This window comes from Phascolarctos cinereus, unplaced genomic scaffold (assembly GCF_003287225.1).
Source record: "Phascolarctos cinereus isolate Bilbo 61053 unplaced genomic scaffold, phaCin_HiC Scaffold_3;HRSCAF=262, whole genome shotgun sequence".
Taxonomy (NCBI): domain Eukaryota; kingdom Metazoa; phylum Chordata; class Mammalia; order Diprotodontia; family Phascolarctidae; genus Phascolarctos; species Phascolarctos cinereus.
In genome coordinates this window covers 243,357,813-243,379,039 of record NW_027555736.1, presented here as the reverse complement: position 1 = coordinate 243,379,039, position 21,227 = coordinate 243,357,813, and the positions used below count along the sequence as shown (strand labels likewise).

The window sequence follows — 21,227 nt, the reverse complement described above, 5'->3', positions numbered from 1 at the left end:
TAGGTGTGGTAAAATCACTGTAAGCCTGTCCCGTGGACATGAACCCTATGGGCAGCGTTGTATTTGACTTTTACATATATAAGAAATAGCAAGTGTTTGAAAATCCTGTTGTTACGTAAGTGTTACTTATATGTAGCTCTATAATTAAGTACTTAAATTAGGGAAACGCTGGAGGTGAGTATTTTAAGTACGGCTCACCTTCTGAAGCCCTGTCTGTAGCTAATAACTGAAACCTTGAGCTAATAACTTCCATTTTATAGGAGCATGATGCAAAATACAACAGAAGCTCATTTAGAGTGCCCAAAGAGTGCTTATACAGTGCTCCCCACATAGGAAGCACTTAACAAATGCTTTTTCATTCATTCGTTTTAGGGTAACCATGTTTTCATGGTTAAAGGACTACAGAAATGTGAGTAGTAAAGATATCACTATGGAAACCTTTGTTTTTAATTATTGAAGCTTTCATCCTTTTTTGTCATGATAATTTCCGAGACAAAACAGATGAATATTTCTATATTTTGAAAGATGGAGGTACTACTTAATTTAGTTGATAACTTTACTGTGAAATCTTCTTTGCCTGCTTTTAAGTCAGTATCACCTATTTGTATATTTGAGGATGGCATGAAAGCAAATGTTGTAGTCTGATTTTTCATGCATCACATGTTCATTGAAAATACATTTTTGGGGGCAGCTAGATGGTGCAGTGGATAGAGCACCGGCCCTGGAGTCAGGAGGACCTGAATTCAAATTCGGCCTCAGACACATGATACTAGCTGTATGACCCTGGGCAAGTCACTTAACCCCAATTGCCCCGCAAAAATTAAAAAAAAATTAAAAAAAAAAGAAAATACATTTTTGTAATTTCTCAGTTTGTGCATGTGAGGGAACCTGTGTAAGATGAGATAATTACTAATATTTGGAACTAGGTTTTTATTCCCTACTGCCTCTTCATATTTCAATAAAAACTCCTACTTAAGAAAGATGTGGGATTTGGAGGCCTTATTAGACTGTTGTTAAAGCAGAATACTGGAAATGGTTGACATATTTAAGTGGAACATAATTTTTGAGACTGACTTTTCAAGGAGGAAAGATTAAAATTGGTTAATAGTGTAATTATGTTTGAGGAAAATCCCACTGCTAAATATAATTATTTTGGAAGTTGTCATCTAGAGGGTAGATTTGTTTTGAGATTTTGAGTTTAATAGTGAATTAGGAATAAGTTCATGTGAACTGTGGGGATTTTGTGGTGGTTTATTTTATGCCAGAGAGAGAATATAGAGCAGAATGTGAGAACCCTTCTTCTCTGGCACTCTTCTTTTGTGAGTATCGATTTGTAAAGGCATTCATGTTGGGCACAAGACTAGAATAGAAATTATTGCCTTCTCCTTCAGTCCTAATAACTGAAGCTTTATGTGGTCAGCTTTTATTTCCTGGCTGAGGGAGCAAGATAGAGAGAGAAGAGCTTTTTGTCATGCACCTTTTTACTCTTTCCTATTGGTCAGAGTTCCTCATGGCCAAGGATATTTTTCCTTTGTAGTCTGCTTCAGTTTAGTTTCATGATTTCGTGTTTTAAAATCTCTTTTGATATCAGATGATTTAAAAAACTATTTGTTACCAAGCCTAATTTTATTACTCAGAGATTTTTCATCAGTGCTGTTGGAAAGTTAAGCTGGATGATAGTATTCTAGGCTCTGGGGGAGAAACAGAGTAACTGAGACTAGGTCTCTTTTCTTGTGGAGTTTATAATGTAGTAGCAGGATACAATGCATGCACAAATAACTAAGAGAAAACAACACTTGATAAGTGCATTAAAATACTATGTGAGACCTTAGTGAGGGAAGAGCACTGGACTGTAGGAATCAGGGCAGGTTTGGTAGAAGAGGTGGCATTTGAATTGGAGTTTAAAGGATAGAATTTGAGTGGGAGGAGGGGAGACTAAAATGATGAAATCTTTGCAATCTAGAATCTTGTCTTGAACCCTCAGGCTTCTGGATCAGCTCCAGATCTGGAAGCAGTGGGGGTTTGGGTATTGGGAAGACTTCATTTGGTGAAGAAGCAGGCCTTGAGGACCCAACAATAAGTATTAATAACAATAACTGCTAGTAGTTTTGTATTGCTTTAAGGTTTACAAAGCAATTTACCAACTATTCAATTTACTGTGGGAGGTAGGAGCTATTATTTTCCCCATTTTACAGGTGAAAAAACTAAGGCAGACAAAGGTTAAGTGACTTCCTCAGGGTCACACAGCTAGTGTGTCTGAAGCAGGATTCAGACTCGTTCTTCCTGATCCCAAACCCAACACTGCGTACAGTGAAGATACACTTCACACAGTTAAGATGGCTGCAAGACCCAAATGTGCCAAGTGTCGTTTCTTCTCCTTCCTCTTTTTCTTTTAAAGTTAGCTGAGTGAAGGGGTGTAGTGTGGTATAAAGAATGTTATGTTATACTTGGTATCAGGAAGAGCTGTGTTCGGTTCCAGCTAGGAGGCAGAGATGAGGAAGAGTAGTGTTCTAGAAATGGGACATAGCCAGTGAAGATGCTTGGAGTTGGTGTGATAAGGATGAGGAATAGCAAGAAGGCCAGTGTCACTGGACCTCAGAGTATGTAGAGGGGTCTAAGGTATAAGAAGATTGGAAAGATAAGAAAGGGCTAGTTCCTGAAGACCTTTGAATGCTAAACAAGATTATATATTTGATCCTGAGGGCAAGAGGGTATCGCTGGAGATTATTGTCTAGGGGCCAGACCTGTATTTTAGGAAGATCAATCTGACAACTGAGTGGAGGATGGGTTGGTGTGGGGAGAGACTAGGCAGGAGGACCAGCCACAGATCCAGGTCTACCTCCACACCAAACTAAGTTAGCAGATGAGGACTTCAGTGGATTCCTGGGCCAGGTATAGTTTTGGAATCATCATTTCACTCGTTTGTGTCCTGGGCCCTCACCTCTTTCAGTGATCTCATCAGCTCCTGTGGATTCAATGATTATCTCGGTGCAGATGCCACCCAGATCTCTATATCCGGCTGTAGTGTCTCCTCAGGACTCTAGTCTCTCGTCATTGCTAATTATTGGACATGTGCAGTGGAATGCAATGTCCCCTAGGTACCTCAGACTCAGCATGTAAAAACAGAACTTATTATCTCCCCTCCCCACCCAGGACCCCCCAAACAAAACCACAACCGGTCCTGCTTCTTCACTTCCCTATTTCTGTCTTGGACACCACCATCCTTCTAATTACCCAGGTTCACAACCTTGGCGTTATCTTTCACTTCTCGCCTTCCCTTACCCCATGTTTTCTTGTCACTTCTCTGCACAGCATCTCTCATATCTGTCACCACCTATCCACCCGCATGGAATTCATTCAAACTCTTAACACTTGGACTATTGCAGTAGACTTCTGAGAGGTTTCCTTGTTTCGTCCCTCTCTTCTCCATCCTTCTCATAGCTGTGCTATTCCTACCTAAAGCACAGATCTGACCGTGTTCCTCTGGCAGCTGAGATCCGGACTGTTCTGGTGGACATTTGAAGTTTTTCACAGTGTGACTCTAACCCACCTTTCTAGGCTTCTTCACTATAATCCTCCTTATACACTGTTGAGGCCTTTACCTGCCAGTTCCTTTTGTACAGTGTTCCATCTCCCGTCTTTGTGGTGTTCCCTGGCTGTAATTGCTCCCTCTTCACTTCTGCCTCTTAGAATCCTCGATTTTGTTTTGTTTTTTTCTTTTCCTTATTGAAAAGTTTTTTTTTTGGGGTTCTGAAGGTGAATTTGAACTCAGGTCCTCCTGACTCCAGAGCCGGTGCTCTATCCGCTGCACCACCTAGCTGCCCCTTGTTCTGTTTTTTTTTTCAATGCTCTCTCCTATAGAGGTGGCTGTTGATTATCTGCACCCTGAAGTGACATCACCGAGGCTTCTGTCTGCTCTCTCTGACTGTAAATCCCTTGAGGGTGGGGACCATTCAGTTTTTGTCTTTACATTCCCAGCACCTAGCACAGTGCCCGACACATCATAGCCACCAGACTCTGCTTGTTTGTTGAATCTGTTTATTTGTTGCTTGGGGCTTGGCAGTGGCTTCTTCCTTACTGATCAGGTTTTCTTCTCCCTGTTTCCCACTACTTCTAGATCCATAATTATTCGAGAAACCTGAGGGTTTTGAATGGCCAGACTGTATATGTATGCATTTAATAACTTTGCTGAAGTGCATGTCAGTCACCTATCAAGGAGGGTTTAGAGAAAAGATTGGCAGCAATGTTATCTTCTAAACATCTATGAGCGGTTTATGAGCTTTGGAGTAAGCTCTCCCCAAAATACAGTAGCACATGAAATGTATTTGTTTTTGTGGCACAAATTCAGACAAATCATATAGAAGAGGGGTGCACATTGTTCTGAAGGTACAGTCTAATATCGTAATGATATAAAACGATGATGTTTGAAATGGCTAAAAAATGTCAGGACACTGATAGCATCGCAGATGGTGATATGTTTTTTGAAGGGTGTGTGAGAACTGTTTGGAAGACTGGCTGCCTCAGCCGCTGATTCACTGATTAGTTTTGTAGCAAAGCAAACTACCCAGGGAATTGTGAAGCTGTGTATGTTTCATTTATCTTGATGCAATAAGGGTGAATGACATGGAAGAAAGTTGATATCAGACTTTACCCAAGAAACAAAATTACAGGGCAACTGTAGGGATTAGTACCCATTGACCTACAGTTTATATATCTTCCTTTATTACTGTATCTATAGCACATGGTGATAATTCATGTTCATAAAAATGACCCTGAATTATGAAGAAAAGGTTTAATTATGTTAAACATCATCTGTCTTGAGAGAACAGCAAAACATAACAATATTTAAGAAATATTTGAACTAAAAAAAGTTGTTTTTAAAAAAAGCCTTGGATAGCCAAGGTCCTGTTGTAGTTATTTCCACCCCCGCCATAATGTAAAAAGGGGTTAACATTAATACTACCACTCATTTTTGCTTTTATTTAAATAAGACTTCCATAAATCTGATTTTGGATGTATGAGTAGGCGTTCTGTAGTGGCAGAGACCTGGAAATGATGCATCTACTTTATCCCATTGGTTGGGGTGGCTAAACGAATTGTGGTGCATGAATGTAATGGAATATCTCAGGATCTTAAGAAACAATTAGTCTGAAGATTAGAGAAACATGGCAAGACACTTAGGAGCAGACGCAAAGTGAAGGGAGAAGAAACAAGAACACAAAACACGCAGAATCAAACTATGACCTTTTTCACTCCAAGTTTATTGCTTCATCTACTATACCACCCACACTTTGTTGTTACAAGGATGAAATAAGATCATATATGGGGAAAGTGGTTTTGAAAGCTATAAAACACCACAGATACAAGTTATTTTGAAGGGTACCTACTGATGATCTAAATTCCTTTCCTCATGGGCCTGCAAATGCATTCATTAGCGTCACTTCTTGGGAGTTATACGGCTATTGGTCCTAAAGGCTGACAATCAAAACACATGTGTTAGCAGGAACAGCTCTGCCTGGTATGGATTAGTTTGGTTGATTAGCTGAATTGCCTTGGGGCAATGTTGTTTAGGACAGGTAAGTTTCAGGGAAGGGAAGCTTTGGACAGGATTTGAAGGAATATTATAGGGCGATAACCAAAGAGGATGATTCCAAAATAATAGAGACCCTGGTATGATGGGGAAAGAGTTGAAAGATTTTGCCTACTTCATGGTTTTGCTAAGGATTGCCCTATGGTTTTTTACTTTACTTGGTGCTACTGGGATTAGGATAACAACAACAATAATAGCTAGCATTTATATATTTCTTAAGATTTGCAAAGCACTTTACAGATATTTCATTTTCGCTTCACAACATCCCCACTTTACAGATGAACAAAGTGAGGCAGCTGGAGGTTGTGATTTGTTATTAAGTGTCTGAGGCTTTTGAGGTTTTGAACTCAGATCTTCTTGATTGCTGGCCTCGTACTCCATCTACTCTGTCACCTGGCTTTATCCTTATGATAGCTAAGCATCTTCCTAGTTCCAGCATCCTGTATTGCTAAAATGGGAAGGCTAGTCAGATTTAGACATAGCTATTAGGTTGGAGTTTCTGCAAAGCTAGGCCATATTCTGATGATTGTGAAATTGCTTTATTTAATGCTCCCTTGCAGATGGTTGCATTATTAACACAATTTTTCTTTTCCTGATTGTTTTGCCCTTCCCACTAAAGTCTGGGAGCTTTAGGCAGATAATAGGTAAGAAGAAAAACAAAGGAAGGGCTGCTTCTTGGCATGGGTGCACAGGGTGTTGGCTGTGGCACTTCTGCATCATGGTTTTTAGCGTCTAAATGTGGGTATGATCTGTATTTGGTATAGCAGCCTGAAGTAGTGGATCAGAGAGTCCTGGACGCGGAATCAGGAAAACCTGGATTCAAATTCTACCTCAGACCCTAGGTTAACTAAATTAGTTAAACATTTGTCATTCTTTGGTTGTTGTGTGACCCTGGACAAGTAACTTACCCTCTCTGGGCCTTAGTTTCCTCATCTATAAAATAAAGGAGTTGGATTCAACCTCCTCAGAATAGAACCTCCTAATGAATAGAATGACAATCAAAAGACTTATATATATATATATATGATGCAGAGACCCTCTAATTTATGTGATCCAAGTAAACCTGAGGTGGTGGGTGTTTCTCATCTATAAATTACTTTAGGAAGAAAGATGATAAGTTTAGTTTTAGTCATGTTGAGTTTGAGGTATAAGTAGGATACCCACGTAGAGACCTACAAGAGCTTGGGATGTGGCACTGGATTAGCAGATAAAAATTTGAGAGTCATCTGCATAGAGGTGGTACTTTCAGCTATGAGGGTAGATAAATTCTCCTAGAGAGAGAGCTTAAGTAGGATAAGCTTAAGAGTAGGCTTGAGGAATACTGACAGTTTTGATGTGGAGAGAAAAGTAGAGGAAGATAAACCAGTGAAAAAGACCAACCAGCAGTTGTGCCTACTGTGTGCCTACTGTGTGCCTACTGTGCTAGGTGTTGGGAATACAAAAAGAACTTAGATTTTATCAAGGGGAACAACATGTTCGTGTGTGTGTGTGTGTGTATTACACACACACACACACACACACATACACATATATACACACACAAATCTAGATAAAATATAAATAAGGCGATTGGGCAAGGGGATCATGAAGGGCCTCATGTAGAAGGTAACACTTAAACTAGACCTTGAATAAGACTAGGAATTCTAGGAGGTAAAGATGAGAAGGAGGGTACATTCTAGGCCTGGGTGGCAGAGATGAGAAATTCAATGCCACGAATGAGGAACAATAAGAAGGCTGGCTCAGCTGGACCACGTGCGGTGTGGAGGGAAGTAATGGGCAGTAAGGCTGCCAACGGAGGTTGGGGCCAGGTTGTAAAGGGCCTTAGAGGCCATAGGAAACCACTAGAGCTTATTGAAAAAGAAAATGACCTAGGCACATCTGTGCTTGAGGAAAGTCTTGACAGCTGTGGATTACATGTGGGAGAACCTTGAGGCAAGGGGGTCAATAAGGAGGCTATTGTAGTGTTATGGGCGAGTGGTTTGAACTAGAATTGTGGCTGTGTGAGTGTAGAGAAGGGATCCGATGCAAGGGATATTGGAGAGGTACAAATGACAAGGTTTGACAGCTTACGCAATGTGTAAGGTGAAGGGGAGTGAGATGTTGAGGAAAACACTGAGGTTACAAACCTGAGATACTGGAAGAATGGTGGCACCTTTGACAAAAATGGGGAAGTTCTAGAGAGGGTGTGTTGTGGATATGCTTGAGATGCTGCTACATTCAGTTTGAAATCTTGATCTAGGCAGGCGATTGGTAATGGGGGCCAGAGCTTAAGAGAGACACTAGGTAGGGCTTAGATACATAGATATAGGAGTCATTGACATAGAGAAAAGAAGAGAAAAAGCATTTATATAGTAACTACATGTGTCAGGCACTATGCTAAAAACTTTTTACAATTATCTCATTTGATCCTCGTATCACTGTGAGGCAGGGGTGCTGTTATTGTCTCTATTTTATAGTTGAGGAAACTGAGGCAGACAGAGGTTAAATGACTTATCCAGAGTCACATAGCCAGAAATGTGAGTTGGGATCTGAATTTAGGACTTCCTGACTCCAGGTCCAATGGCATAGAAATTATTATTTAATCCCATGAGAGTTTATGATGTTACCAAGTCAGAGAGTATGGAAGAATGAAGGGGACCCAGGACAGGAGAGAGCTTTAAGGTACACTCACAGATATTGAGAAGGTGATGATACTTCATCAAAGGAGATTCAGAAGAACTAAGGCGAAGCTTTATTCACAATCTATTAATCCTTTTCTGATTTACCATTTAGTTTTTATACTATAATTTTGCTATTTAAAACATAAGCCTGGTATTATAAATTTAAAAATACCTTGAATTCTTTCAGAATAGAAAACAATACTTTATCTTTACGTTCAGCTATGTACATTATAGTTGTTGCTCCACAGTGTTAAATAATCTTCAATTCTCAATAATTTATCATAGGACCATAGATTTAGAGGAGGATAGGATCTCAGAGAGCAAGCTGATTCAGGATTTCTCATCTCTTTGTGTCACTGAAACTTAGGCAGGATGGTGAAGCTTATGGACTCCTTTGCAGAAGAATTTTTTTTTAATTAAAAATTTTTAAAAATTTTATAATCAAAGGAAATGCTACATTTCAGTTAGAGATTAGTAAAAATAGTGATGTATTTTTTTTTTCTCCCATACAAGTCCATTGACTCCTTCAAATCTCTTGGCAGATCTCAGGTTTAGCATCCCTGATCTAATTATTCTCCTTTATTTTTATAGATGAGCTTAATTGATTTGCCTAAGATCACATAATTAATAAGGTGATATTTGGGAAGCTGAGAACTAGATTGACAGCATTAATTGAAGTTCATTAATTTAAAATGCAGAGTAGTAGTGAAGCCACAAGTTAGCTGCATTAATTAGACATTGGTCATTCTTTGCTTGCTGTGGAGATTGCTGAAATAAATCTTTGAAAACATCGAAAACGTTGATACGTTCAACTGAATCTACCTCTTTGTCACTAATTTTAAATTTTATTGACCTATTGTGATTTAAATTTTTGAGAATTGTCTGTGCCACTTTCTGTGGGTGGCTAAAGTTGTGTGAAGTGACTAGTTTCATTTAGTACCTATGCTTGCTTGGAACTTGAGAGTTGTGATGGTTTACATAACAATGACAAAATGTTTTACTTGTTCTTCAACATCATCTATCACTATCTGGGATGCAAACACACGTGTACCAGCAAAATAAATAAAAGGGTTGTAGAATTGGGCTGTCTGATTACTTGGATAAAATGGATACTTTGTTAAATAAGTTCATAATGATTTTTAGAATTTCCACTGCTGTTGGAGAAAGTTGTGAAACTTTGAACTGAGTTCACTACAAATTTATCCTAGTTAACCTTGGCTGAGTCCTCATTGCTACTTCTGTTGCTTTGTAAAAGTTTTATATATTGTTTATAGAATTTCTGGTAGTTACTGTCTAAACCCTTGTTATTTTCTATAAACTCAAAAGTACAATCTTATCCTTCATTTTCACCTAAAAATGTTATTTCCTTCTTTCCTGAAGACAACAGCTATCTCTCATCAGCTACCTTGACTTCCTTCCTCTGTAGCTCAAATCTCCTTTGTCATATGTATTGGAATGAAAAGCGGGTTTTCTGCCCTAGGTTTATTTTTGGATGTCTAATTTCTGTTTCTATAATATAGTAATTTCTGGATATACCACTACTTCCTTGGAATTTTATTCTCTACTTTGTAGCAATGAAAAGATTTTTAAGAAAAACAAATGATCCAGTGACTGCCAAAACAGTCATAATCCCATGTCCCTTTTCTAAAAAGAGTCATGATTCATGATTTTTTTTTCTAGAATCATTGTTGGCTTCAGTCAGCTCAACTTTCTTTGAGTGATCTTTTATTTTACATTGTTGTAGTCATTTTATATATTCATTTTCATGGTTCTGCTTTTTTCACTTTGCATCAGTTCATATACATTTTCCCACATTAATTTGAATTCCTCACGAGTTAATTTCTCCCAGCGCAATAATAATATGCCACTAGAGTCTGTACTAGAGTTATTTAGTTATTGAGCATTTTCTTCTTCTTCAAGGCCATTTTCCTCTTTTACTTGTGCCCTTAATCCCACACCCTCTAGATTCTAGCTTTATCAGTAATTTTCATCTCCCTCTCTTGTACCTTTAATCTCCCTGAATATAGATTCATTCCTTTTTTTAAAAATAAAAGTCCTGAATTTTCAAGACTAGGTGTGGTGTGGATATACATTTGGGAGTCATCTGTAGAGAGATGATTTAAATGCATCATGATAGCATGTAAGATTAAGAATTGAGAGAGTATAGAGAGAGAAGAGGGCCCAGGACATAGCATTGGGTGAAATAACCCAGAATTAATGGGTGTGACATAGATGATGATCCAGCAAAGGAAATGGAGGAGAGGCGAGATCGGAGAACCAGGGGAAAGTAGATGAGATCTTAACTAGGTAGAGAGAATGGTCAAGCATACCAGATTCTGCATTCAGGAAAGATGGATGAGTTCTCAGAAAAACATTAGCAATTGGAATATGTCACCAGGATAGCAGTGGCAACTTTGCAAAGAGCAGTTCCATCTGAATGAGGTCAGAAGCCAGATTGCAAGGGGTTTGAGAGGTGAGTGAGAAGAGGAAGTGAAAGGAAGGTTCAAAAAGGTAAAAGATGATAGCTTGAGGAGATGATAGGGTCAGATGAAGATTTTTAAGGATTGGGAGACCTGGGCATGTTTGTAGGCTACAGGAAAGGAGACAGTGAATATAACAAGAGATCTGAAGATTAGAAAGGTAGTGAGGTAGGCAGTATGCTGGAGATGGGAGGTGATGGATCAAGGCTACATGTAGAGAAGTTGGACTTGGTGAGAAGGATCATGTCTTTATCAGAAAATTTAGAGTAAAGGAGGAAAGAATAAGAGGAGTATGAGGAGTTTTCAGTTGTAGAGTATGGGAGGAGTGGAAGGAAGCTCACTGTGAATGACCTACTTTTTTTCTGTGAAGGATGAGGCTAGGTTCACTGCTGAATGGGTCGGGGTAGTGTATGAGCCTTGAAGAGATGTGAGGGATAAGTAACTGTGGGGAATTGAAAGAGTGCCAGTTAGAGAAGAGTAAAAGGTTTGACTGTGGAAGTGAGGTCCTAGTTAAGATTAGATAACATATATTTGTAGTGGACCCAGGTTGTGTGATTTCTTGAACACAATTTACCATATGTTGTTGGATTCTTGAATGTCAGCTGTGTTAAGATGGATTTTTTTTTTTAATGCATTGTGTGGTACCTGTGTGATCTGCAGCCATGTGTGGTGAATTAGTCAGCAGGAAGGGGTAATGACACTGAACCGTCATCGTCATCACTGTGAAGCATCAGTAGAGAGTCTGCTTTCCACAGTTTGTGGTGGGTGGTTACTAAATGCAGTTAGGAGGTTGACAGATGCTACCTGGACAAAAATTAAAGATTTAGTTGAATATGTAAAGTATCTATGGCCTTGAGACCTGTGATTAAGTAGATGGATTGAATGATCTAAAAACAACCAAAATGTTTGCTGAAAAATGTTATTTATAGAAGCAGGTTGGAGTTTGAATGTCTTGTGGTTTTTAGAAATTTCTCTTAGATTCTTATCTTAAAAGTACAAAATTGCATTCAGAAAATGTAGATTTGTTGTACAAACATGGCAAAATATGGTCTTCAGGGCTAGCTATCTAAAAATGTTTTTAATTCTTTCTTCACCAAGAATTAAAATTAGTATCCTAACCATTCATTTTCTTTTTTTATTGATACTTTTTTTTTCATACATCACTCACCTCCCAAGGAGCACCCAAACAACTGTCTTCCTTCTCCTTCGCCTTTTAGAGTGCAAAACTGCCTGAATAGAATGGTCTTGGACTGATTATACTCAGCATTTTTCTTTCTACTTTTGGAGTTTACAATATAATAGAAATGAAGAAAATGTATATTTCAAATCTAATTATTTGGTACCAACATTGTTCATTGTGTTTGAGCTAAGTTGACTACATATTTATTACACTGGTAAAAATGTCATGATTCCTATGTCTTCTGTTTCTATAGACAAGGAAATTATTACCATGGTGATTTCCTCCCATAAGCTATATAAATAAAATGAAATCTTTTGAATTTAATAGCATAAAAATATGCAGGGAGATAATGTCGGTGAAAGTGCTATGTAAACCATAGAAGTTTTTGTTATTAGTAGTTATGTTCCAAATTGGTAGTGATAGGAAAACTGAGGCATAAGAACCTGTATAGTGTACTTATGAATTATGATTGTGCTGGGATTAGAATTCAGAATTCCCTTGTTCCAGTTCTCTCTTTGGATGGTTCTGTATGTGTCTAGTTTAGGTGTTACCAGGTCAGTAACAAAGTACTAATGTTTGATGATGGCTGATTTCTGGGATTCTCTCTCTTCCACCTCCAATAAACAACCGTCAAATAAATAATTTTGGTACTTTTATAACCCCTCCCGTATTACTACCTTGTTGTGGTAGAGGGGCTTGCGTGGTTCGATGAAACTATGGAGCTATGCCGTCCAGGGTTACTCCAAGACAGACAGACAGATCATAGTTGAGAGTTCTGACAACTGGAGAAGGAAATGGCAAACCGCTCCAGTATCTTTGCCAGGAAAACCCTTTAGTCAGCACTAAAATGACAAAAGAGATGACATCAGAAGATGAGCTCCTCAGGTTGGAAGAAGGTGTCCTGTGTGAATGTGGACTTGGATAGACTTCGAGAGATAGTGGGGGATAAAAGGACCTAGTAGTGTGCCGTGATCCATCGGATCACAAAGGGTCAGATACGACTGAATGACTGAAGAGCAAAAACTTATGTGCCAAATTCTTACCAGACCTGGAAGGAAGAAGGAATTCATATGAACATGTGGTGTGAATGTCCTTTTTATATCATGACTTTCTCATTCTCATTCCTTTTTAAATATACTGGGGCTCCCAAAGGTCTTAGTGTTGTTTAAGCTTTAATAGTTTGAAAAGCTTAATAAACTTTAATAGCTTGAAACTGCACTAAGACTTTTGGGACCCGTGTGTGTGTGTGTGTGTGTGTGTGTGTTGTAACACATCTACATACACATGTAACACACATACCCGCCTACATGTTACCAATGTTTAGTGTTTTTTAATACTGCCTAAAGGGTAGATTTAAAAGGGTAGAGTTTTGACTCTATAGAGTTGTATATTAAACTGCAGGCTAAGGTACATGTTGTTTGGCAGTGAGTAAAAGGTGCGTGTAGCTTTTGCCAAAGCTCAAGTTTTTGAATGGACCAAGGCCCCTCTAGGTGGTCAGGCATTGGACAAGATTGTACACATTTTCTTCTCTCTATTGTTGAGAAATAGTTTTTGTAGATGTTGGTACCTCAGTGTTATGTGACAGTTACTAGCCCCGCTTTGGAGAATTAGAGTGCCTTTTTTGGGTTAATATCTGTTTGATCAAGTGATAGCTACAGAAATAATGCATAATCATTAATTTGGCCTTCAATGTTAATGTAGACCAGAGGATAAATTTAATTTACTCACCCATCATCTTATGCTTAATTCCAGTATAGAATTTCTGTCCTGAAGCTGCTTGCCTCTGTTATCACCAGCTTTTCTCACTTCCTGGCTGTAATTGGAACCTGGATTTCTTATGATACCATCTCCTTCATCACTCTCGTCAGTATTAGCTGCTATCCCCCTGCCTCTAACTTGCTTGTAGAGGAGGAAGGATTGCTATCTGCTGACCTGAGACAGTCACTAAGGAAAAAGGAGAATGGGGTGGCTTAGAAGCCAAGAGAAGGGAAAGGAACACATGTTCAGAGTCGTCAAATGTTGTAGACTAGGAATGTGACCTGAAAAAAGACCACTGGAGTTGGCAGTCTCTTCAGACTGTCTCTTCCAAATTATTAATGAATTGGGTTATAGGGATGAAAGCTAGATTGCCAAGGTTGTTGGAGCGGGAGAGTAAGGAAAGGCTGGGTGGTAAGAGGAAGTAAAGGCATTAGCTGTTTTTTTCTCTCCAGGAAACATTAAAAAAAACCCCAACAAACTTCAAGAATTTATGATCATATTATTTTAGAGTTGAAAGGCACTTGAGAAATCACCTAGTCCAACTGTGTTATTTTTTTAAATGAGGTAACAAAATGGGTAGTAAGTAAATAATGGTTGTAGGTTGTGAAGTTGGTATTTGCACTCTGGTTTCCTGGTAGTTTGTATATTTGTTTGTTTTACCATAACACATGACCTGCTTAATAAATTAGAAGGCTACTAAACTAAATCTGACCTCTTTTAAATCATTCAGCAAGCATTTATTAAGTCCCTTCTCATTGTGCTAGATTGGGGGGAGGGTGTGAAAATACAATGAATGAAACAGTGCCTACACACAGAGTTTACTTTTTAATGGGAGAGAAAACAAAATAAATACAATAAGAATAAATAAAAAATAAACCCAAAGTAGTCAACCACAAGGTAGTTTGAGAGGGAAGAAACTAGCAGTTAAAGATATCAGAAGAGATGTGTGGCCAATATTAGAAAAAAAAAAAGACAGGCAGGTCTGTGGTGTGGGGTGCACTAAAGTGAGATTTTTGACTGACACTGTCTTTGTGACAGTGGACAGATCACTTCATCTTTCTGATGAAGCCATAAAACAAAGATAATAATGCCCATATTACATCACCTTCTTTGTAAGGTTGTTTTGAGGGAAGCACATTGTAAATATAAGCATCATATGAATGTAAGCTTATATGAACGTACTCTTGGCTGTCACTAGCAAGTTACTTATCCTCACGCAGTTAACTAGAGAATGAAGAAATTGAACTAGACACTCTCTTCTTACTCTAAAATTACATTTCATATTGTCTTCTACTACTGATTATTTGAAAGACCATCAAGAAATAGAGGGATTAGACTTGCATTTCTTGGCACTGTAGGACCAGAACTAAGTGCAGTGTTTGGAAGCTGCAAGAAGTCAGATTTGGCCAGCATTCTACTTTATTGAACTTAAAAAGAGAAATAGGAGAGATTGCATGATTTTTGCTTTTAGTGACACTTAAATGCCTATCCAATACGTATCCACTCAGCCATCTATTCTGCATGCATATTAGGTATTATACATATTTTCTCTCTCCTCTGTACTGTTCTACACCCTGTTCTTCCTGTCTTCTCCATGGATACTCTATGTATTGAAATCTTTTTTTTTAATTTTTTTTTTGTTTTTATTATTATTATTATTTTTTAGTTGGGCAATGAGGGTTAAGTGACTTGGCCAGGGTCACACAGCTAGTAAGTGTTATGTGTCTGAGGCCAGATTTGAACTCAGGTCCTTCTGACTCTAGAGCAGTGCTTTATCCACTGCTCCACCTAGCTGCCCCTATGTATTGAAATCTTCTTTGAAGCTCCAGGTTTATTGCCACTTACTTTCAGATGCCTTCCCTGATTTTCTAGCCTTCTCTTCCCTAGCTAGAAGAGATCTCTCACTCTTTTTGAATCTGTTGTTGTTTTTCAGTTGTGTCTAACTCTTCGTGACCTTGTGGATTATATTGTCTGTGGAGTTTTCTTGGCAAAGATAATTGGAGTGCTTTGCCAATTCCTTCTCCAGGGGATTAAGGCAAACAGAGGATAAGTGACTTTTCCAGGGTCACACAGCTACTAAGTGTCTGAGGCTGGATTTGAACTCAGATCTTCCTGATTCCAGGCTCAGTTCTTTATCCATTGAGCCATCTAGCTACTTTATGAAACTCTTAGGAATACCTATGTGAGTACTCTGTTTGCTTAACCATTTCCTAACATCTATTGTAGTCATTTGTATTTACATCTCTTTCTTCTATGCTCTTTTTAGAGCAGAGACTATGACTCTTCATCCCTGGGTCTTTCCCATTCTTTTCACATAGGAGGTACTTCTGCACATGAATTGACAGAGGCTTTTAAAAAATGGAAGTGACAGGGTTTTAAAACCACTGATTTCCAGGATAATGGGAAATAAGGAAATTGATTTAATAGATATTTTTCTATCATTCCTCTTGTGTAGTTTGAGGAATGTTCATATCATTCCTTCAGCAAAATAGATCCTCAACACACTAAATATATTTTGGTATGGTTCTGTCAAGCTTTTGAGCCCTTTTGATTGTGCTTAGGGTTTTAACCTTCTTCTAAGGGAGATAGTCACTATTTCTAGAGTAAGGGGGTGTTTGTTTTTCAAAGTGAATAGAAAATGGTTAGTACTTTATTCGCCTTCAAATAGTGCACAGGAAATTGGACATAACCTTTTTTGGTGTAAATTCTTTCAGAACTCTTTTTTTAAAAAAAATTCTTGTTGTTTGGTGTGACTCATCCCTATGTGTATTTAGTCACACAGTGTTCAGCAGAACGAGGTACAGGGATTTTTTTTTTCCTAAAGGAGCCCCAGAAATAGTTATGCTATGCCTAAATGTTATTGCCTCTAGAATAGTTCAGCTTTTGGGGGAGTCAGGGCTGCACGGTAATCAACAGATGTCTTAAGAATTGCAGTATAAAGACAAAAACTAATCTCAGAGGTGATGCTTATGTTGGAGAAAGGTTCACTGCCTGAGGTAAGTTAGCTTTACCTTTCTCCCACTCATCTGCTGCTTGGCTAAAGAGTTGGGAGCCTGGTTTGAGAAAGAAAGAATAGCGTTCTTCCCTATTCCACCACTTTACTGCCAGCTAGCTAGTATGAATTTCTAGGTCCACCTGCTAGAAAGCATTAGAATGATAACTAACTAGTCTTCCTTGATAAATAAAATATGGCTTATATTTTTTATTTTATTTATTTTTGAGGAGGTGGAGGGAGATAGAGTGGGGATGAAAACAGTTGTTACAACTTTGGACATTTAGAATGTCATTATTGTTTAATAAAAACTTTATTTCTACTTAAACATAAAATTTTGTGAGTTTATGTAAAATATTTGTAATTTTTGGTGATCTGTTATTCCCACCTCATCATGATGTGGGAGCTACCCCAGTTTCTCTAAGTTTCTATCAGTGGAACTTAGAATGTGATGGGTCTTAACCAAGTAGCAGAGACTTTCAGCTCAGGTCATTTACATACTCCGTCCACTGACTAGCCTTGCTAAGAGAAATGATAGCTGACATTTATGGTTTGATCTGTGATATGACTATGATTGATTGTTTCAAAGCTTTATGTACATTAGATTTAAGAGCCTCACAACTCTGTGATTTAAGAATCACTTAAAGGATCTGTTATTTGTCCTTATGTGAGCTCTTTTCATACCTGGATGGTGATGCAGTCAATCATTTAGCATAGGTTAAGCGCCTGTTATGTGCCAGGCGTAGTGTTAAGTGCTGGGAATTCAAAAGAGGCAAAAGACAGTCCCTGCCCTCAAGGAGGTTACAGTCTAAAATAGGAAACAATTAACAGAGGGAAGGTACTGGAATTAAGAGGGGCTTGGAAAATAAATAAGTCTTATTGCCTGGGTCTCAGAGAGGTTGATAGATGCATGCGGTGAGATGGCTGGGATAGGAATCCAGGTCTTTCTGATTTTAAGTCCAACACTCTCTTTGCTAGGTACAGTAATACTGATATTATCTCTTCATATTAAAAATGAGGAAACTGGGACACAAAGAAGTGTCAAGCTGCTGAGGTGACACAGTCATGATTCAAACTCCAGGGTCAGAGTGTTTTTCCACTGTGCTATCCTAGATCAGATAAATTTGGAAAGGTTCTTCACCAAGTTAAAGAGCAAAAAACAAACCTGTGTGTGTGTGTGTGTGTGTGTGTGTGTGTGTGTGTGTGTGTACACATACGTGTGCCAGCACGTGTTCCTGCTCTTGAATAGGCACAATGTATAGTCAAACTATTCAGTAGAAAAAGTCAGGAATTGGTGGAAATTAACTTACACGTTGCTTCAAGGTTTATAAAACATTTTGCCGATGTTTATGTTTTGGTCATCAAACAACCAACAAGTCTCCCCTTAGCTGAAATTTTTTTGAGTTCTCATCCTTCCCTTTTTCCCCAACCCTTGGCCCCCTTAGAGTCTGGTAGGCAGCTTTAAGGGGATTGAGCCCTTCAGATTTTAGCTAGCTTGATCCTTGAACAACAAAACACACAACCATCCCTACTACCCCACCCCCAACAACTTACTTGGCCTATACTGGAAACCCTTTCAGCTTTGTAGGCCAAGCCAAGGGCTGTGGTTCCACTGACACTCACCTCCATGCCATAATAAGGTATGGCAGTGGGATTTTAGTGGAACATTATCATTAGGTTGATCAATACCACATATTAGTCAAGAAATTGAAGAAAAAATAGATAATGTGTAATTAGCATTGTTGGGGGCAAAACAAAGAGGCATAATTTATCCAATTGCCCAGTGAGTCACCATTCTTGTTCCTGCCCCTACTGGAAGCTGGGAATGAAGCCAGAGAAAAATTAGTTATGAACATTGGGTAAAGAGCCCTTCAAAGAGCTCATAAAAGGATTTTCCTATTAAACCCCCCCCCCCACAACAACTTAAGGCTTAAAGGCAGGGAAGTATTGTATTGTGCAGGAGTCAGGATGAGGAAGTGCACTCAGGGGAAAGAGTGCTGGATTTGTAATCGGAGGGCCTAATTCTGCTAAGTAATGGCGGGCCTCTTTACTTTCCTGGGCTTCAGTTTCCTCTGCTTCTTAAATGACGATGGGACCAGATGAGTTCAGTCTTTCCATCTATGATCATAGGAACTTGTGCTCACATCTCCAGCAGTGTGTAATAGCTGTGTGACCCTGGGTGAGTCACTGAACCTTTATAAACGGCAGTTTCCTCCTCTGTAAAAAGAGGATCATAAGTACTTTGAGTGTGTACTTCACAGGATTGGTGTGAGGTTCAGATGAGACAGTATGTGTAAAGTCCTCTGAATACTTTAAAAATGCCATATAAATATCAACTTTGAGGATGATTATGTCTAGGACAGGAAGAAGAGGCTCTGTCTTGCTGTGAGAAGAAATCACACAGTTTTCTCTCATATTGAATCTCCTTCATCCCCTGTACTTCTGTGATACTACTCCTGTGTTATTGTAAAAGTCCTAACCTTAGTTACTCTATTCCTGGATGAATACAATAGTTCCTAATGACTTTTCTTCTGAAGTTTTTTTTCCATTTGCCCTATCACAATATTTAACATCAAAGAAGAGTGTTCCTCAAGCATGATTTCTGCTGTTATGATTTCCCTTTTAAGAATCCGTAGCAGCTCCTGGTCACGGATAGAAGCCAACCTAGACAGTCAGCTCTGTGTTGACACCCTTTTTCTCCACCCTTCCACACTTACTATACACTTTACATTTTCAGCTTAGACTTTTTACTTGGGACAAGCAGATGTCCCCCGTCCTTCCTTTTGCTACTTATGAGATAAATCATATTTTTTCCATTCTTCTCACTCATAAACCTCCCAGTATCCTCAACAAAGTTTTACCAGATTAATCTCACCTGGTCCTGGAGAGTGAGCATGATGTGCTAGGAAAAACACAGGTAAATAATATTTAAACAAACAAAATAAATGGTTTTTTTTTTCTTAAAGAAGAAACACAATAATTAAGATAAGAAAACCTGGATTTGTATCTTAGCTCTGCTAAGCACTGGCAAGATACCGGTGAACAGTTAATCACCGAACCTTTCTGAGAATCATTTTCCTTGTGTGTGAAATGGAGGTAGTCATAATTTTACTACCTTACTACCTTTCTCATAAAGTGGTTTGATGCCTTCAAACATGGCCAGATGTCCCCTTCAAGCTACCATCCTGTCTCTCTTCTCTTTTTCAATCAAATGCCTAGAAAAAACTATGTGTATCCACTCTCCCCACCCCCTTCCCCCCTTCAAGACTTTCTTGCCTTTGCCCTTTGCAGTCCCACTTCCAACCTCATCATGAAACTGAAACTGCTCTCTCCGAAGTTACTAGTGCCAAATCTGATGGGCTTTTCTCAGTCTCCTTCTTGACTTATCTTCTGCATCTAACACTGTTGACTGCCCTTTCCTCCAGGAGACTCTTTTTCCACCTCTGGGCTTTAATGACACTACTGACATTGCCTGTATTACATGTCATAGCTTCTGATTTTTTTTCTCCTTCTAATTGGGTGATCATTTTGGTCTTAGATCTTAGGTCTAAGATGTTGATAATCTGATTGTGTACAAAGGTGGCTAAGTCAGAAATGACTCTCACATTGGTAACTCATTACTTCCCATTGGTTTAAAATATCAATTTCAAAAATTCTTTGGTGATGTTCAGTGCTCTTCATGTCTAGCAGCTCTTGGCTTTCTTCTTGAAGAAAATATTCATTGCATATGAATATGAGGCTTTCTTGTAGACTGCAAGTCTTTGGTCTTTTATACTTCTTACTTTTGAACCATATTTTCAGTTTATTTATTTATTTTACCATATTTCCTGATGCTTATCTTTGAGTAGAAGTCATTGAGTGTTAAATGGTTTTACTTCCTCATCCTCTGCTTAAGTTTCAGTTATCTTCATTGTGATTTTTTTTAAACAAATGCTAATCATTAGCGCCATGATAGATGACCAGATTCTCCACAGATTAATGTTTTTTGTTGCCTTTGGATACAACCATTGCTTCACAACAACCTAATGAGGTAGATACTGCAGATATTATACTCTTCTTACTGATAAGGGTATTAACTTGATTTTGGAGATACAACTAGCAACTGTCAGAGGCATAATTTGAATTAAAGTCTTCTTGACTATAACTGAAATAATTTTTCTCTTAAATTAAAACTATGATGCTATTCTATAGTGTGTCAGAGGCAGGGCTTGAACCCTTATCTTTCCTGAGCTTTTCCCACTTTACCATACTGCCTCCATAGAAATAAAGAAAAATGAAAAAAATTCATCATTAACGTATTCTTTTTTTCATCATTAACGTAGTCTTTTTTTTAATCATTGACGTATTCTTTTTTCATCATTAATGTATTCTTTTTCCATCATTAACATATTCTTTTTTCATCATTAACGTATTCTTTTTTTTCATCATTAATGTATTCTTTTTTTTTCATCATTAGCATATCTGATAATTCTGTGGTAGTATTCCTGTTTTTCTAGTTCTGATGTCTCTTGGGGCATCTAGAAGTTTAGTGACTTGCCCATGGTCACATAGCTAGGATGTGTCAAAG

General features: G+C 38.4%; 1 protein-coding gene across 3 annotated transcripts in view; it reads left to right on the top strand.

Moving 5' to 3' along the window:
* PPP2R5E (protein phosphatase 2 regulatory subunit B'epsilon) overlaps positions 1-21,227 on the top strand; it is a 163,756-nt gene that overhangs the window by 13,922 nt on the left and 128,607 nt on the right. The window contains exon 1 of one of the 3 annotated variants that reach the window (XM_020986509.2): positions 12,440-12,464. The exons of the other annotated variants lie outside the window; for them this stretch is intronic. The gene's annotated coding sequence lies outside the window, so the exon portion shown is untranslated. Of the gene's footprint in view, positions 1-12,439; positions 12,465-21,227 lie in introns of those variants that run through there. 3 annotated transcript variants of the gene reach the window in all.